The 15,942-nt window shown below is 41.4% G+C and overlaps 1 protein-coding gene across 1 annotated transcript in view; it reads right to left on the bottom strand.

Moving 5' to 3' along the window:
- DEPTOR (DEP domain containing MTOR interacting protein) overlaps positions 1 to 15,942 on the bottom strand; it is a 75,488-nt gene that overhangs the window by 4,089 nt on the left and 55,457 nt on the right. The window lies entirely within an intron of this gene.

Consider the following 15,942-nt stretch of genomic DNA (forward strand, 5'->3'; position numbering starts at 1 on the left):
GAGTACTTCTGTCCTAAAATTGCATGAAAAGACCTGTGAGGAACAGGAGATGATAATAAAAAGCCAGTCACCCTGGGGGCAGGAAGCTCTCTCCACGGTCATCGCTTGGCCAGTGCCCCCAAGGGCTGAGTCTCTGCAAATTCCAGATCTGGCTCCCTCAGGGATAAAGAAATGTGGAGCCATTTGCTGCGTCCTCCAGTCCTGATGAGGGGAGAGAGGTTTGCACAGTCCTGAGCCCTTCGGTATGCTGAGTGCCCTCGACTCACCCAGTCTTCTTCTCCCCATCCCGGTTTTCCATCCAGCACTGCATCCAGCAAGGGGAAACTAAATGCAGCGCTGCTTTGTGCATTTTCGCCATCATCAATCCTGCCCCAAAAAAGCCCACATCGTGCGTTGCTCTCTTGGTGGAGTTACAACACGAGCAAGAGCGAGTGAGTACCCACAAACCAGCCCTGACTGAGTAGATCAACCCACATATTATCATCTCAGGAATTTTCTTAAGGAGACGGGTTTACAAAATTGTGATGATTTAATGTTACATTTATAAAAACACATTTCAAAAAGCTGTAAGTGTTCAGCTCATAGCTACAGCTGTTAAGGGCTTTGTAACTATAAACATGTAAAATTTCTCTGTTGGTTTCCACACATCAGTAACTATAATAGATAATAAACTAAAGTTAAAAGAGCCTCAAAGAGCCTTTTATTGCTCATTTCCTCATAGCTCTCCAAGGAGTTTGACAGGAGATAAGCATCCATTTTTATCCCTCAGACTTCAAGAAATTACAAAGCCCAGAATAAATTCCCACCATTTTGTTGGTCAGGATGTGGTGATCTAAAAACCACAGAAACAAAAACAGTTAAATAAAGGAACACCGAAGTGAAAAGACTCCCTTAATTAAATTCAAATATTTGAATGTTACAGTAACAAACATTTATTGTTAAGTACTTCAATTTCCCACCTGGCATACAGCAGCCCACAGAAGTAGGGACAGCAGAAAAGGCACCTCTGTCTTCCTGCAGGTTTTCACTGGCACATACAGAAGGTTTAACCAAACCCAGGCGTTCCCAAGAAAAGGAGAACTTCAACTTTGGACTTACATTTGAACAGAAAGGATCTGGGAACCTGTCACTTAAAGAAGTTTGCAAAGATTTGTCATGCCATTTATCATCAAACTGAAGATGGTGAGAAGAGGAATTACAATTAGTTACCATAATGTTTAATGGCCAAAATCAGGATTGTGCTGTACTTGGAGCCGTACCAACCCTTCCTCCCCCGCACTAGTTATTGCTCTTCCCTCCACGGCAAGCTTTGGCTGCCGGCCTCTCCTTGCTCTTGCCAAGCTGCCCTGGAGATGTACATCCACACTCCCTGATTTTCCTGCCGGGAGAATTGCCCGCCGGCCAAACCAAAGCCCCGCTCCCTCACAGGGGGCTGCCTGCACCGGGGCTGGACAGCTGAGCCAGCCTTGATCAGGACCTGCGGTCAGAATGACTGCGGGATGCTCCCGAGGGATGTCAGAGACCGGCTGCAGGCATGGGTGTGGAATTGCAAAACTACCTTAACGCAAATTATTGAATAAAAATATCGCATACCTGTCACTAATTCTTACTTAGCGTTCTGCCTCAGGATGACCTTAATATTTATGAATGCTACAGGAATATTATTTGAGGATAGGCAGTTAGCCTAGATCCTCAGATATTCAGATGCTGTTTGCGCCGTAGGCTTTAGTCACCTGTCCTTGTGGAGCCAGGCCTTGCTTGCTAGACTTTTTTCAGTTTTTTTAATATATATATATAAAAAAATATATATATAAAATCCTTTAAAAATTTCCTTTCTTTTTCTAGGCACACTTTTTAGAAGGGTGCTGTGAAAGATCACGAAGAGCTGAAAATTCCCACCACAGAATTTGGTTTAAGTGACGATTGCAAAGTTCTTTGGGACAGCCCTAAAAAAGCATTTAATTTTACAGATGCAGTGAGTGCAACCGTTCATCACTGGTCACGAAGCAAGTAACAGCTATGCAGAGTCAACAGATAATACATCTCAAAACAGTAGAATAAGACCATGATTACAGAGTCACCTTAATTTGACATAAATTTAAAAAAAAGCTTGAGATGAAGAGGAACAGAAATGCCTGTGCCAGCATACAGGAGGCAGCGTGGCTGGGGGTGGCTGGGGGACTGCCCTTCTCCACAGCAGCAAACGAGCGCGCTCCGTTTCAGTGGCCGTGGGTTAAGGCGCTAATTCTCAATGGATGTATCATTTACAGTTCGGTGTCAGGATCAGTGTCCAGAATCCACTCTGCTTGTTTTTTGCTAACTTCTCTTTAAGAAAGTTTAAACACTCTTACAAATACAGATCAAATAGGTACCAAAGAAATCAGTGTTACCAAATACAACGTATTGTCAATTCAAAGCTTGAATACAAAGCTAGATTATGCAATGACACATTAAAGATAGTGGCAAAAATACTGCTTTTCAGCTGTACTGGTATTTTACGCAATTATCTGGGCAGTAATGGGACCATTCAGGGTCTAAGACTGCAAAGCACAAAGCCTCTACCAGCACACTTGAGTTTTCTCCTCCAACCGCACCAAGGTCAACCAAACGGCAAGGTTTTCACGGGCTGTTTGACACTGATAGCTGCTCTGGTGTTAACGGCGTAAAGAGATGCTGAAAACATTGCCACCAATTCATTTCCATTGAAGGTGCAAATATTACTGTACATGTGGCAACTGCATGAATGAAAATCTTTAAAAATGCTGGAGAGAGAGAGAGAGAGAGAGAGAGAGAGAGAGAGAAATCCAGCCTTGCACTAATCTTTCGCTCCAGAGAAGCCAGGATTTCACCCCTGGACTCTGCACAGTTCTGAAACAGATTTCTAGCAGCTGGCAGCTCAAACCAGGACCAGGTCCTGCTGCAGAGCAGATCCCTTTGAAACCAAGGTACTTCAAAAGTTATTAGCACATTGCACAGAAACATGCAGTTGTTGGGAAAGCTGTGTGCAAATCAGGGCTGGCTCAGAGACAGACTGGATTTAACCCTTTGCTCTGTTTGTAATTTGTACGCACACTGATTTACATATGGTTATCGGATAGTTTAGGACACGCTCCCTTGACTATTATTTCTTCTTATCATCTGATGTGACGCCAAAGTCGCACAGATAATTTTTACTTTAAGACAAGCCATTCCCAAAATACATGGGAAAATGTATTGGTTTCTTTTTGGTCTTTTTTTAAAAACCTTATTAGCATCAAATAGAAATGATGAATTCAGGCAAATGTAGGAGTTATTTTCAACCCTGGAAAGTTCTTCAGCAATTTTCCTAAGAACTAAAATAAAAGCTTCTAAGTATAACTTCTTTCAGAGCTGTCTAAAGAAAAGTGTATTTTGACAATTTTACAGAATAAAATTGATACCAGAATTGACAATAGAACTATTTCAAAAAGAATACTCCAATGTTAGTGGTTTTGCTTTTCTTCTTGCTAACGAAAATTAAAATGAAATCCATTACAGAAACAGCCTGCTTACATTTCTGTTACAGAGTTACTCTCAATAATTATAAATAAATGCTTTTTTCATGTCCTACTGATCCTACAGGGACAAGGATCAGCTGGCCAGCTTGAGGAGCTCAAGCTTATAATTGTTTCATTATGGTATTCTGAAACTCACTGTGATCTTCCAGAGGAAAGGCTCTTCACATGTGGTTAGCAAAATGATCTATTTTCTATGTGCAATCTGCGTGAGACACCTGCGAGATCCTGACTTCTGTTAAACACCAGGCCATGCTGTCAGTAAGAACCCTTCCTTACAGGCACCCATTTGTCAGTGACCTGGAGATGTCTTAAGCAGAATACTCAACAAATCAAGCTCTTCACACTTTGTACTTTTCAAAACTCTGGGCCAGTTCTAAGACTTACTGGTTGATTCCTGTGCTATGGCCACAGCTCTCACCTGTGAAGGTTGCTGAACTGGTGAAACTGAGAAGGAAAAAACAAAGCAAAGAGAGAAAAGATGTTCTTTACCATCACTTGTTTAAAAAGGCCGTATATCTGCTTTGGCTTTTCTTGTCTTGCTGACAGATTTCAGCAAAATTTGGAGAAGGCTCAGGTGCTACAAGAATGTAACATCTGAAACACAGCTTTCCAGCCATCAGCAAGGAGGAAGGGGACAGCCAAGCTTCCAATATTTTAAAGGAAGAGTTATGCTTCCAAGGGGATTTCCCCCCCTCACATTCCCCTTGCTCCTCTGGAGATGCTGGGAACTGCCGCTCCCATTCCCACCTCCCGAGCACCACTGCACTTTCAAGCAAACAGATGGAAATCAAGGCGTCATTTTTTAAATCTAATTTAAATATGAAATATGAAGGAGTTGAGAAATGAGTGAAAGTAAACACTCCCATCTAAGGCTGTTACTTTGTCACAGAGGAACAAAAAATTACACTGTTTCTACTTTTTACTGCAGTTACCATTTAAAAAGGAGCTATTTACAAGCGGGTAACCATGCAGGTTTGCCCTGCCAGTTGTCAGATCTCTTGAATAAATCTTCCAAGCTAATTACCACATCATCACCTTCTACCTCACACACCACGCCATGGGTTTGTACACAAAACCCTTAGTGACAACACCAGAGAATGAGGTTTCCCTCTCCTTAGGGTGTAAAGAACTAATCTTACTTTTAAAAGAAACGTGGGGAAAAAAAGGTTTGTTTATTAAAAGCTGGAGCAGTAACCTGATCTGGGACCCCACAACCCTTTCTGCCGGCAGAAGGGCATACCCTCAGCCTGAATTGCCAAGGACTCTGTGGATCTGGATATCAAACCTCTTCCAAAGGGGAGGAAGGTTCGTAGCAGGACTTGGTGTCTGCACTCCCAAGAGGCGCTCCTGTCCCTTTGTGCTGGCCCCGGGGAGCAACGCGCCAAAGCCAGGCACCGCTCCCTTTTAATCTTGTGCCAGCAAAAATAAATAAATGAAAGGACTTGTCTCCAGGCAAAATAAGTTCCCTGATGTGCCTGACATGGTTGGAGGAAGAAGGCAATAGATACGTATCTGGTTGGAGGCAAAGGGAAAGAGGGAGATGAAAAGGAGGTGAAGATAGGATCAACCTTTCTGGCAGCAGCTTACACTTAGATCAGTAAACTGCAGCTTAAGTTTTCAGGTAACTTAAAGTCCTAGTGAAATCAATGGCAAGATGGATGTTAGGGTAGAAGGAACAAGTGCAGAGAAATGTGAGGCAGGAGAACAACAGTGGAGGAGAGAGGGCGCAGGGCTCAACTTCTTTTACACACTTACGCACACAACTTGCATTTATGCTGATACAGGGGCTCTTCTAGTTTAATAGGCAACCCATACCATAAAGCAGAGGAATCCCTGTGCTCAGCAAAGAGCCCAGGCCACAGAGATGCTGAACATGCTGCCACAGAAGAACCTAAGACACAAGACTAACCTTCTAATTAAAAGCAAACACAGGCAGCACTGAAGTATTTGCTCCCACTCTGCTAAGCTTTACATTGTCACGATGGAATGAGGAAAAGAGATGAAAATCAGAGGTCCTAAAAGTTATGTTTCCAGTTAGATTTTTTCTTTTTTTTTTCCTTTTTTTTTTTTTTTTTTAAGAATTCATGCAATCTTGCTAGGATTAGTAAATCAAAGCTGGAACTTAACAATTCAAAACCTACTGCATGTCGCCGGAAGGTTAAAAAATCATGCAATGTCCTTTTCTACATAATTGAGGTTACTGGATAAAACAGAATAAATTGCAGCTGTGTGTTCAGCTCTGTAAATATCTCTAGCAAATGTGTAATTGGCTGTAGAGTGGGTGGTGTGGGAGTAGGCAAGTATCCAGGTCTTGCATAAACACGGGATTTTCTCTCTAGAGGGACGCATTTCTTGTCCAATGTTTACACCAGTGTTAAGCTGGCTCACTGTCCCATCAGTGGGCTAGAAACTGGGTACCAGCAGAGCATGGTACAATGAATAGCAGAGAAAACCAACTCCATTTACAGAATTACAAATGTAAGCATGTAATTCTGGCTCTCCATCTCGGCCTGTGGCTGTGGTCGGGTATGGTTGGGTTGCCTCAGCAAGGCTTCATTACATACTTTCATCGCATACGATCATTACATACTTTTTTTTTTTTTAAAGGAGCTGAATTTTTAATAGTATTCCAAACTCTTTTTTTTTTCCATCTCTAACTGAAAAAAACCCCAGAAATTAAACAACATAATATAAAAACTACATCATATAAAAATTAATAAATACATCTAATAAAATAATATATATTTTATAACATAATAAGACGCATAATATAAAATTAAGTCATAGATTCTCAAAGAGCCTCATCATTGACTCAGTCAGTCTCAGGGAGCCTCCCTCCCCACTGATGGGAATCAATGGAAATTTCAGTCTTTTTTTTTCAATGGGAATAGAATGAAACCATTGCTGTGCAAACTCCACAAATAGAGTGGACAAATTAGAGGGGGAAAAAAGCTGACCTAATAGTGCATGAGAACAACTCTTGTTTTGGGGCAGGTGGCTTTCAGTCTGCACACTAGTCTCGGCTCTGCAGCAGTAGAGTTTGCCCAACGGATTGACTGAGTGGTCAGACAAATGCCGACACAGCAAACGGGAAATACTTAGGTAAATTAAAGCTATCTGTAGATACCTGGAGGGTAATAACAGTAAGGACCTAATACCCTGAAATGCAAACCTTCCATAAATAGGGAATAGGGAAATATAGGTCACTGCTTCTCATGGCCCTAATTGGGAACTGGTGTGTAAAATGACTGACTGAATCTGAGTCCCAGCGAGAAATACCCACAGGTAAAGCCGAGCTGGGCTGGGCCATGTCAGGAAAGCAAACCAGTGACTGCATGCTTAACTTTATCAGCATTTTTATTGTATACTGCAATTTGATACCTACCACAGAACAGCTCTGAAAATGTTAAATAACTCGAATGGCTAAAGGTGGCTCTGGGTGAAATACTGCATCGATAGCAGAAGAACATGGAGTCTTAGCTTAGAAATAACATCTTTTTATGCTTGGGCTGACCTTTTAGTGTTCTTTATTTTTTTCCTGGTATATCTATACCTAAACTAGAGTTGCTAAAAGAAAACCACACATAACGAATAAAGAACTTACTTAAAAACTATATAACAGTTTACTTACAAGGTCAAATATAATTAGGCTAAACTAACTAAATGTAGTTCATTTAGGGCCCATATTAGTTAAAAATAGCCCCTAAACCAGCCCAAACAAAGGAGTTACAAGGGCAGTCAGATCTATGCAGGGCACCCTCAGCACCCTCCGGTATCAAGACTGTAATGAGCAGGAATGGTCTGCGCCATTTGAGACAAACAGCTGCTCTCTGTTTGCACAAACAGAAGTGCAATTGTTTTTCCATGTGTTTGACTAGCTAAACAGAGCCTTGGCTTTAACGCAACATGTTTCCCGAATCATTCACTTATATCATGAAAGGAAGTCAGCTTGTGTCTTGAGCAGCAACAAGAAAAGACAGAGAGAAGTGCAGGGAAGGGTCTGTAAAGTAGGCAGACGGGGAGCAGCAGCATCCCCAAAGCGCCTGGGGCAGAGAGCTGCAATAGCCACGATGCTGTAAACCCAACAGCATCCGAGGAACCCTTCAAGGCTTCAAGTGAAATGGATATTGCAACTAAACCTAATAATACAAAATGCTTTTCATCCTCAGTTGAGAGCAAAAGCACTTCAAAATGCCAGCATTTTGCTGTACTGGCCTCTAATTTTTATAGACACTTAGGATATTCTTTTTAAGGCTTCAGCCATTCTGCAGCAATCCAGCAGTGGGATAAGTTTTCAGATGACAGGCCTCTCTTTAGAGAGCCTGGACTACCTAAAAGTGACCTGCAATAGCCTAAGAAAGCTCAAGCAAGGGTAAGATCCCAGCTGTTCTGGCTGGCACTAAATCGCGCCGTTCAATGGGCTATACACCACGCTGGAATTTGGAAGCTGTATCAAAACACAAGCACAGCCCTGTTTTACAGTGCAGCTGAAACCAAGACTGCTTTCTCTCTTTCTGAATGGCTACAGCTGTAAGACTTCAGAAACAATCAATCAAGAAAGCACTTTCATAAATGTAGGGTGTTCAGATATCTGGGTTATCCTGCCATAAAACACTACTTACTCAAAAAGAATTCTTAAACCTACTTTTTATTAAAATAATGACTAAATTTTAAAAAAAACACTAACATTCAATTACAAACCTGCAGACAATTTTTTCTTCTGAATTGTATTTGCTATTGATGAGAAGGAGCCAATGCACAGACACAAGTACAGTAGGTCATTTGTTGCCCAACAGCATTTTAGGTGACCAGCCTACAAACAAGTTCAATTCCAATGTCAACTACACTGCTGTAAATGCAGAAGAAAGAGCTCTGAGGTATTATGGAACTTTCTGTATTTGCATAAGGTTTCAGTTGTTGTAAAGAAAAAAAAGTCATTTTATTGCCCAGTAAAACTCTCTGTGTTAAAAGAGTCTTTAGAAAAAATCACGCAGAGTTATTGGAAATCTAATACTGTTCTGTAGGCCAAAATTCACATCTGGGATAAGCAAGTAAAAGCTTGCTAAACCTGTGTCCTGTACGTTTAGGGGGAAAAAGGGAAATTCACTGTTAAAGGTGAAATTTATACTCAAAAAGCTAAACCAACTCCTTTTATATTTTACATAGGAATTCCCACTGCCTTAATTCCTTTCTCCATAGTGACTAATATGGGTCTTGTTGTTCAAAAACAGGACTGAAAAAGAATTTTCCTCTGTTCTCTTTTGTGTGTGTAGTTTGCAGTTTACATCCTGCTGGAGTAATGTTTGAGCGCTGCGCTGCCCATCTGCACGGGAGGGGATCTTTCCCATATTTTCTATACTTCAGGGGGGTGACTTTTCACACACAGAGTTTTCATTTCTTTAACAGTCCCTGATAGCCACAGCAAGCACCAAGTCTCTAGTCCAATATAAAGCTGGCTGATTTTTTTTTAGGTGATTTTATGCCCACTGACTCAGCAGAACAGAAGCCCATAGTCCACTGAAGCAAGTGCAGTCCCGCACCCCATCTACTTGGTGGTGACTGTGCACTCAGAGACATCTGCACAAGGGTGGAGTTCACTTAACCATCCAAAACAACTTCAACAGAAGTACTGGGGCCTCGGAAGAGATGACTTCAAAACAAACCGATTCTTTAGCAACTCTGCGGGGAAAGAAGCAAGACAAACCAAGGAAGGAAGCAGAAAAATGGAGATCCACCAAAAAAAGTAGGAATGTAGGATGAAATTCTGACATGTCTGAAAATGACAGCAGCTTTATTGTGGCTTTAAAAGAACCAGAATGTCATACTTAAGAGTCTAAGGATTTATTAGTGGTAAACAGAGCAAAACAGAGGAGAATTTTGGTAAAGATTAGCAGAGACTGGAATATGGTAGCATTGGAAATAGAAAGTCTCTACCCCCAGAACAGTTACAACCTGGGCAAGGATGGCAGGTGGTATGTCACAAAGTAAGTATTTGGAGTTAATACAAACACAAATTTCTCATCAGGAGGGGGAGAAGGATGGCTTAGAAAGAGGACAGTTGTACAAACTGAAGTTTGAAACTCAGTGGAGCCTGTGCCAGTGTAACACTGCTGTACGGGAGTCAGTAGATGCAGTCTGTAAATTTGGATCTACGTGTTGCTCTGAGACTGGGAAACCTAGAGCATACGCTGTGAACCACAGCCTCGGGAGACACAAAGAAACTTTAGCAAACCTGGAGGTTTTTTCATTTGTACTGGTACCATGGTACCAAAATGGATTTATTCATCAAACTTTTTCATTATGTCAGATTTGTTGGCATTTTCCATCTACCTAATCCCCCAGTACTTTACAAGAATATCTATGTATTCCGGTAGGAAAATGGTCAATGTAGTTGTACAGAGGGTTTGTGACAGGGTAAAGAAGAGAATCCAAATCCAAATTATGTCTTCCATGTGGCTGCCATGGAGCAGGTTCTACCAGCAGGCCAGTGTCTCTAAGATAGTCTCCTGGCACTCAGAGAGGTCCAACAATGATAGGTGTTCTACCACGAAGAGGCATAAAGCAGACTGAGTAGCTGGTGCAGCAAGGGGGCAGAAGGGAGACTGATTCGCTGCTCATCCAATGCTGCACTGGGATTCCCAATGATGAGGGAAAACATTTCATGATTTCCATCAACCTAGAGACACTGTGCGAATGCAAAGGATGATGAAGACCATAAGGACTCTGTTGTTGCACTAGTAGTATTCTGTAATGAAAGCAAAGGAGAGATTTGCCAAACCTTGTCTCCTTTTGGCAACCAAAGTTCTGGCAGTGACACACAATGCAGCTCCCAAAATCATGTTTTCTTTCAGCAAGAGAAGCCCCTAGTTGGTGAGAGGGCTGAATTCACAAAACTCTCAGACAAGAGGAGATGGGTGCGATGCAGCCTGCTGCCCAGTACTCACAGAACTATATTACTATCATAATGTTGATGGCAATAATCCCAGTATAGTTAGAGTACCAGGGGTTTAGGGTAGGACCAACCTATTGAAAAGTGGTAACAGGACTCACTCTAAAAAATTTGGGAACTACTCACTGAGGTTAATTAAACACACCCAGTGGAAATGGAAACTTTGGGACAGTTACAGAGGCATCACCACAGCTCACCAGCAAACTCCTTGAGCAAATGATGACCACAGACCAAAAAGCGGAGGCAGGCACAGAGTAGAAACACCCAGGCACAGGTTCATGCATCGATCGGGAAAGTACGGTGACTGCTATACATGCTGTTAAACAGTTGTCACGGACAACCAACCATTGATCCATTTTTCATGTCAATGGCAGAGTTGAGTATTTTCACATTCACAAATATTTGACCTCTTCCAACTTCTGTTGAATCATCATGCTATTGACTAACACAGCTGCCTTACTACATTTTTCTTTAGAGTCTTTTAGAAAGATTTCTACTAAAGATCAAATGAAAAAAAAATAGCATCCACACTGTTGACCGTTATGTTCTTACTATACTCTTAACATGTCCTAATGTGATAACCACTCTTCCTGAGCATGACTTACAAGATGTTCAAAGCTAATGGCTACCCTCCTCAGCTCACTCTCTCCAATCTCTGTGATAGATAGCAGCACATAAAATCTGAGGTTCTGGTTACAGCTGCATAAAGTGAAAGACAGAGCTACAACTTGTTTGAATTTTCTTTGGTTTTGCAAAACTAGAGTTGATTTTATGGTAAAATACCAAATCTGATTTCTTAAAATTAGATTTCTCTAAAGTCATAGGCGCTTGAATACAGCTTCCACTTTTCTAGGGGGGAGAATGGACCTTTATGTTATAGTTTATAATTAAATCCTATCAGAAAATGAAGCACTCATTTACGGAGACGTTTGAAACATATATACACCTATATTCAAGCTCTACAGTAGCGGCATTCATCACACGCAGTGCTATGTGCATTTAGCTCTGCTGTTTATTTATGGACAAGCTATGGAAACAGTTTGTCAGCAACTTTTGAGTGTTCACATTATGAAATACATTCATTCTGAATTCACTCCAATGAAATTATCAAATTCAGCAGCGAGCTGATAACACAGCTAAAGGAAAACACCAACCTGCCTCAGTGTTTTCATGCTGTAATTGAAAACAGATGGCAATTCGTGTAATTTATGCTTTTCTACAATCAGTAATATGTTGGTATAAGATAAGAATTCTAAGACTGAATTGCATCTGCTTCAACAACACTATATGCTAGTGCACAGTATAAATATTTATCCAAACCTACTTCATCTTCTCATTTAAAGCTCAGTCAAATGAGATAGATAGTGAAAGTACCCTTTGGATACCTTCAAATAGCACTGAAGCATCTCCCCAGTGCTTTAAAGGGTTAGAGTCCCAGCACCAAACACTGAAGGATCTTCCCTTTCCTAATCTTCATGGAGAGGCTTAAATGGAGGCATGTTCACTGTGCCTTATTTATACAATATAAATCCCAGTCTTCAAGCTCTCGCTAGGCTGCCTTTAGGAGTTAAGAAGTTGTTCCTCACTTACGATGTCCAAGCTTCTCTACTCTTCCCACTATCCTGTAAAACATTGGAGATTGGCCACAGCCATAAATGGGATATTTTTTCCTGGGGGAATATTTTTTTTAAAGATTTTTAGACTGGTTTATCTTGCTTGTCAAACAGTTAAGCAATCACCAGTTTTGAGGTCAGACTGGCAAGGACCATGGAGTGGGTTTTGCGTTTCTCTGCAGCATGGGGTACGTTCAACCTCCCGAGAATTTCACAGTTCAAATTTCTTCCTATTGCAGGAATTGAATGCATTGGCAATTCCTCTGATACCACATGCTTTTGGATTGGTTTTCCCCCCAGTTGGCACCTTATAATGCATAGCTTTTAGTCCTTTACGTTACAAGCCTGTAATATTTTGTGACTGTGGCAGTATTTGGACTCTGTGGACTAATCAGATAGTACCAATGTTGCTTTGATTGCAGGGAGACTGCACTTGATGACCTCAATGGACCTGACAGCAATCAGCTCCATAAAACTGTGGCTACTCAGTTACACTCGAGATTTGGCTCTTATTCTGCTAGTGAAATCATTTGACAACGCGGACCTGAAATAATCATTTGTGAATGTAGAAGATGATGGCACAGGCAGAAAATTTATGAGACTGACCTCCTCCATGTGCCAGCTTTTAAAGATCAGAAGGAGAGCAGAACCACGCTGAAATGATCCTGGCTGTATACCATAATCCCCAAGCAGAGCTCAAAACAGAAGGGGTTGGTACGAGTGACCATACGTGGTCCCCCAAACTCCCTGCTAACTGAAATGAAGAAGAACTAGAATAGGGTAGAAAAGCTTGAGTGGCCCTTAGCAATTTGTACGATACAAAGACCTTAGGTGTAACAGCTATAAATACTAATTTGCTCATAATCAGTTTAAGGAGACAGATACTCTTTAGCATTTTGCAAAGATTAGAGCTGGGCACTGATTTCTCCAGTCAAAGGGAAGAACAGATAATCACCAAATGAGTGATTAATTTGTCTCTTTCACAAGCCTTACACTAAGCTAGGTCTGCTTGTTTTGTCACACTCTGTTGCAGTGATGTCACACTAAATAACAACATGTGATGCATAATTTAAGTCACTAGTTTGAAGTCAAGTTGTGTAGCTTTTTAAAGAATACTTGTACCTTAAAACCAGAAATTAACTTACAGAATAAAACACTGAAAAAAGGAGGAAAAGAGTATTCCTGACAACAAGTGGCAATATTTAGCAGCGTCATCTGCAGAGACCTGAATTTTGTAGTCAGTCGATACTGAATATTAAAGCAACCTGGGAAGTTCAAAATCCTGCTGTTCCTGTCTTCCACTGCTGACGACAGCAGACAGCAAAACAGAGCTGCAAATAACTTAGAAGTACGCATCGCAACACTGACTCCTTTCATAGTCCCGCGTCGCCTCCCGCTCCCACTTGTTAATGTGCTTACAACAACCACGCTCTTCACAACACTGTCACAGGCAACTGCACTTCAACAAACCAGGTCTAAAAATACTTTAATAAAGTTAATTGACAAGATATTTATTAAATTATTTGCTCAGCTTCATACTTGAAACCTCAGATTGTAAATGGTAATCCTATTTAAAAGCCCCAGAAGAGGTATCAAGACTTGAAGCCAAAACCATTACACCCTCTCACACCTCTTCAGCAGACCATGCTAGTAGGGATTTTCTCAGAATTAGACTGTCTGAAAATTCCCCCAGAAGAGGATGTCACATATAATGAGATGGCAAGTGCTGCCACGCAGAAGTGTGTGTGTGACGGAGACCCGTGCATCCCAGCCGCCCAGCGCCGTGCCCACCACACAGCCACTGTGTGTGGTCAGAGCTCCGTCCCAAGCTCATTGAGATTTCTGCTGGGACTCCCAATTCACAGCGCTTTGGAGCGGGCCAGGAACCCAGCCAAGGTCAGACTGAAAGCAAGACACCAGAAAGTCCTTCAGGTACGTTGAGCCTGTAATGTTTACTGCTTTATACAATACACGATAGAGTTTTAAGTGCACAAAGTGAGGTCCTAAAATGAGACTGTAGGCAGCAGTCCTCTCTCAACAATTTGTCCAACATAATGCAAAGACAGGAATATAGTGCTCTCCAAGCGAGGTAAGTGCAAAATCACAAGCTTTACAAATACACTTCCAAAAATGATTACACTGGATACATCTCCTTAAGAGAAAAAACGCTGCTGCTACTGCCAAGAACTTTTCTACAAACCGCAATGCCAAGTCTTGGCTCTTCTTCAAATTCTTGCCCTTTTCATCATAGCCAACTTTCCTTGTTAGCGCTTCTTTGGTGTAGCGCTCAGAGCAACACTGGCAGACAAAAGCCTCTTGCACCAGCCCACCAGAAGTTACCGTGCCCAATAGTCTGTTTTCAAAGTGCCCCTCCTGCAGCTTCCACACAGGGGAAGATTTATTTTCAAGGAGCTGTCATCTAAAGCCTGTCATACTATTCCTCTAAATTTGCTAGACTGAAGAGTTCTGTAAACAGACGGATTAAGTGACATAGATTTTTAAAAATTTCAAATACTGCACTATAATTTACATACATATTGCCATGGGAACACCTCAACAAAACCCCTTATTTTCAAAGAAAACTGGCATTTCTTCACCAGGGGCTAAAGGTACTCAGCGTTTCTGAAAATGGAGCGCCAATTTTGGTGTCTAAACAGGGACTTTACTGATATATGGCCATAACGTTTTATGTGCACTTCTGCTCTGAAAAGCGATTTTATATAAAGATAGTACCTTTGCAAATAATCAGATCTGTCCTTTGTGCAAATTCAAGGCAATATATCCCAGTTTTACTGTCTCAAATACTGTTTGCTCCCCTCAGGACAGCAGACTATTTTACATTCTTATGTCTTGAATGGTTAAGGTAAACCTCTGTAACCCCATCAGAGCACATGAGTGCATGGAGAGCATGAATGGAAGACACGAGGACATAATTTGGTACATAAAACTAGTTTCAGAGGTGAAATATGAAAGAACCCAGCTTAACTGAAATGTCCTAGCATGTAGTTGCAGGGCTATCAGCATGGAACCAAAAGTAAAAACAAACCAAAGGCCTGCTATATTCAGCTCTAAGCGGCTGTGTTCATAAGTGAAATCTCTAAGATTATACATATAACACCACAGTGTTATTTTTACAAGTCAGGTTTCAGAACAGATCTACTTTATTGCTAGCTGCTATATTCAGAGAATAAAAGATGTTGTAAAGTACTAAACTCCCAAGTTCAGGATCTAGAACATACACATGAATAAATTCATTATTTTTAAATTTAAGTCCTTTAAATTTTAGGCAGGATTACTTTTCAAAAATGATACTCTTCATATGAAAATTGTGACTGTATATTATATTTAGGTATTGTATAAAGCATATAAAAAATTCCATCTCCCTCAGGAATCAAGCCGTTTGCCAGCAGGATGTGTCAGGGTGCTGCCTGCACCAACAGGCTCTGCAGCTGCCATTCCCCTCCCCAGGGGTTTGCCTGCCCATACTCAGAAAAAGTAAATGTTTCAAAGACAGTACATTCTTACAAGTTTCATGAAAAAAAACCCAGAAGCCAGAGAGAAGAAACTCCTGTAGTGCATTTGCTAAGGAGGGTGCCGTGGCAGGTCTGGCATCGTGCGATGGGCAGGATGCTCACCTCCGGAGTCGTGGCAGCGCACACTGCCTCCAGCTTGGTGGGCGTGAATATAGCGGCGAGAGACAGCTGGGGTGAGCGTAACGGGAAAGGGAAATAAATTAGAAGGCAGGACAAAATTTGCGGCAAACTGGGCTGCATGTGGAATGCATCTGAAACCTTCATGTGTGTCGTTACCATACAATAAAACATGACATAAGCTGATCATTTAA

Source organism: Aptenodytes patagonicus, chromosome 2 (genome assembly GCF_965638725.1).
Source record: "Aptenodytes patagonicus chromosome 2, bAptPat1.pri.cur, whole genome shotgun sequence".
Classification (NCBI taxonomy): domain Eukaryota; kingdom Metazoa; phylum Chordata; class Aves; order Sphenisciformes; family Spheniscidae; genus Aptenodytes; species Aptenodytes patagonicus.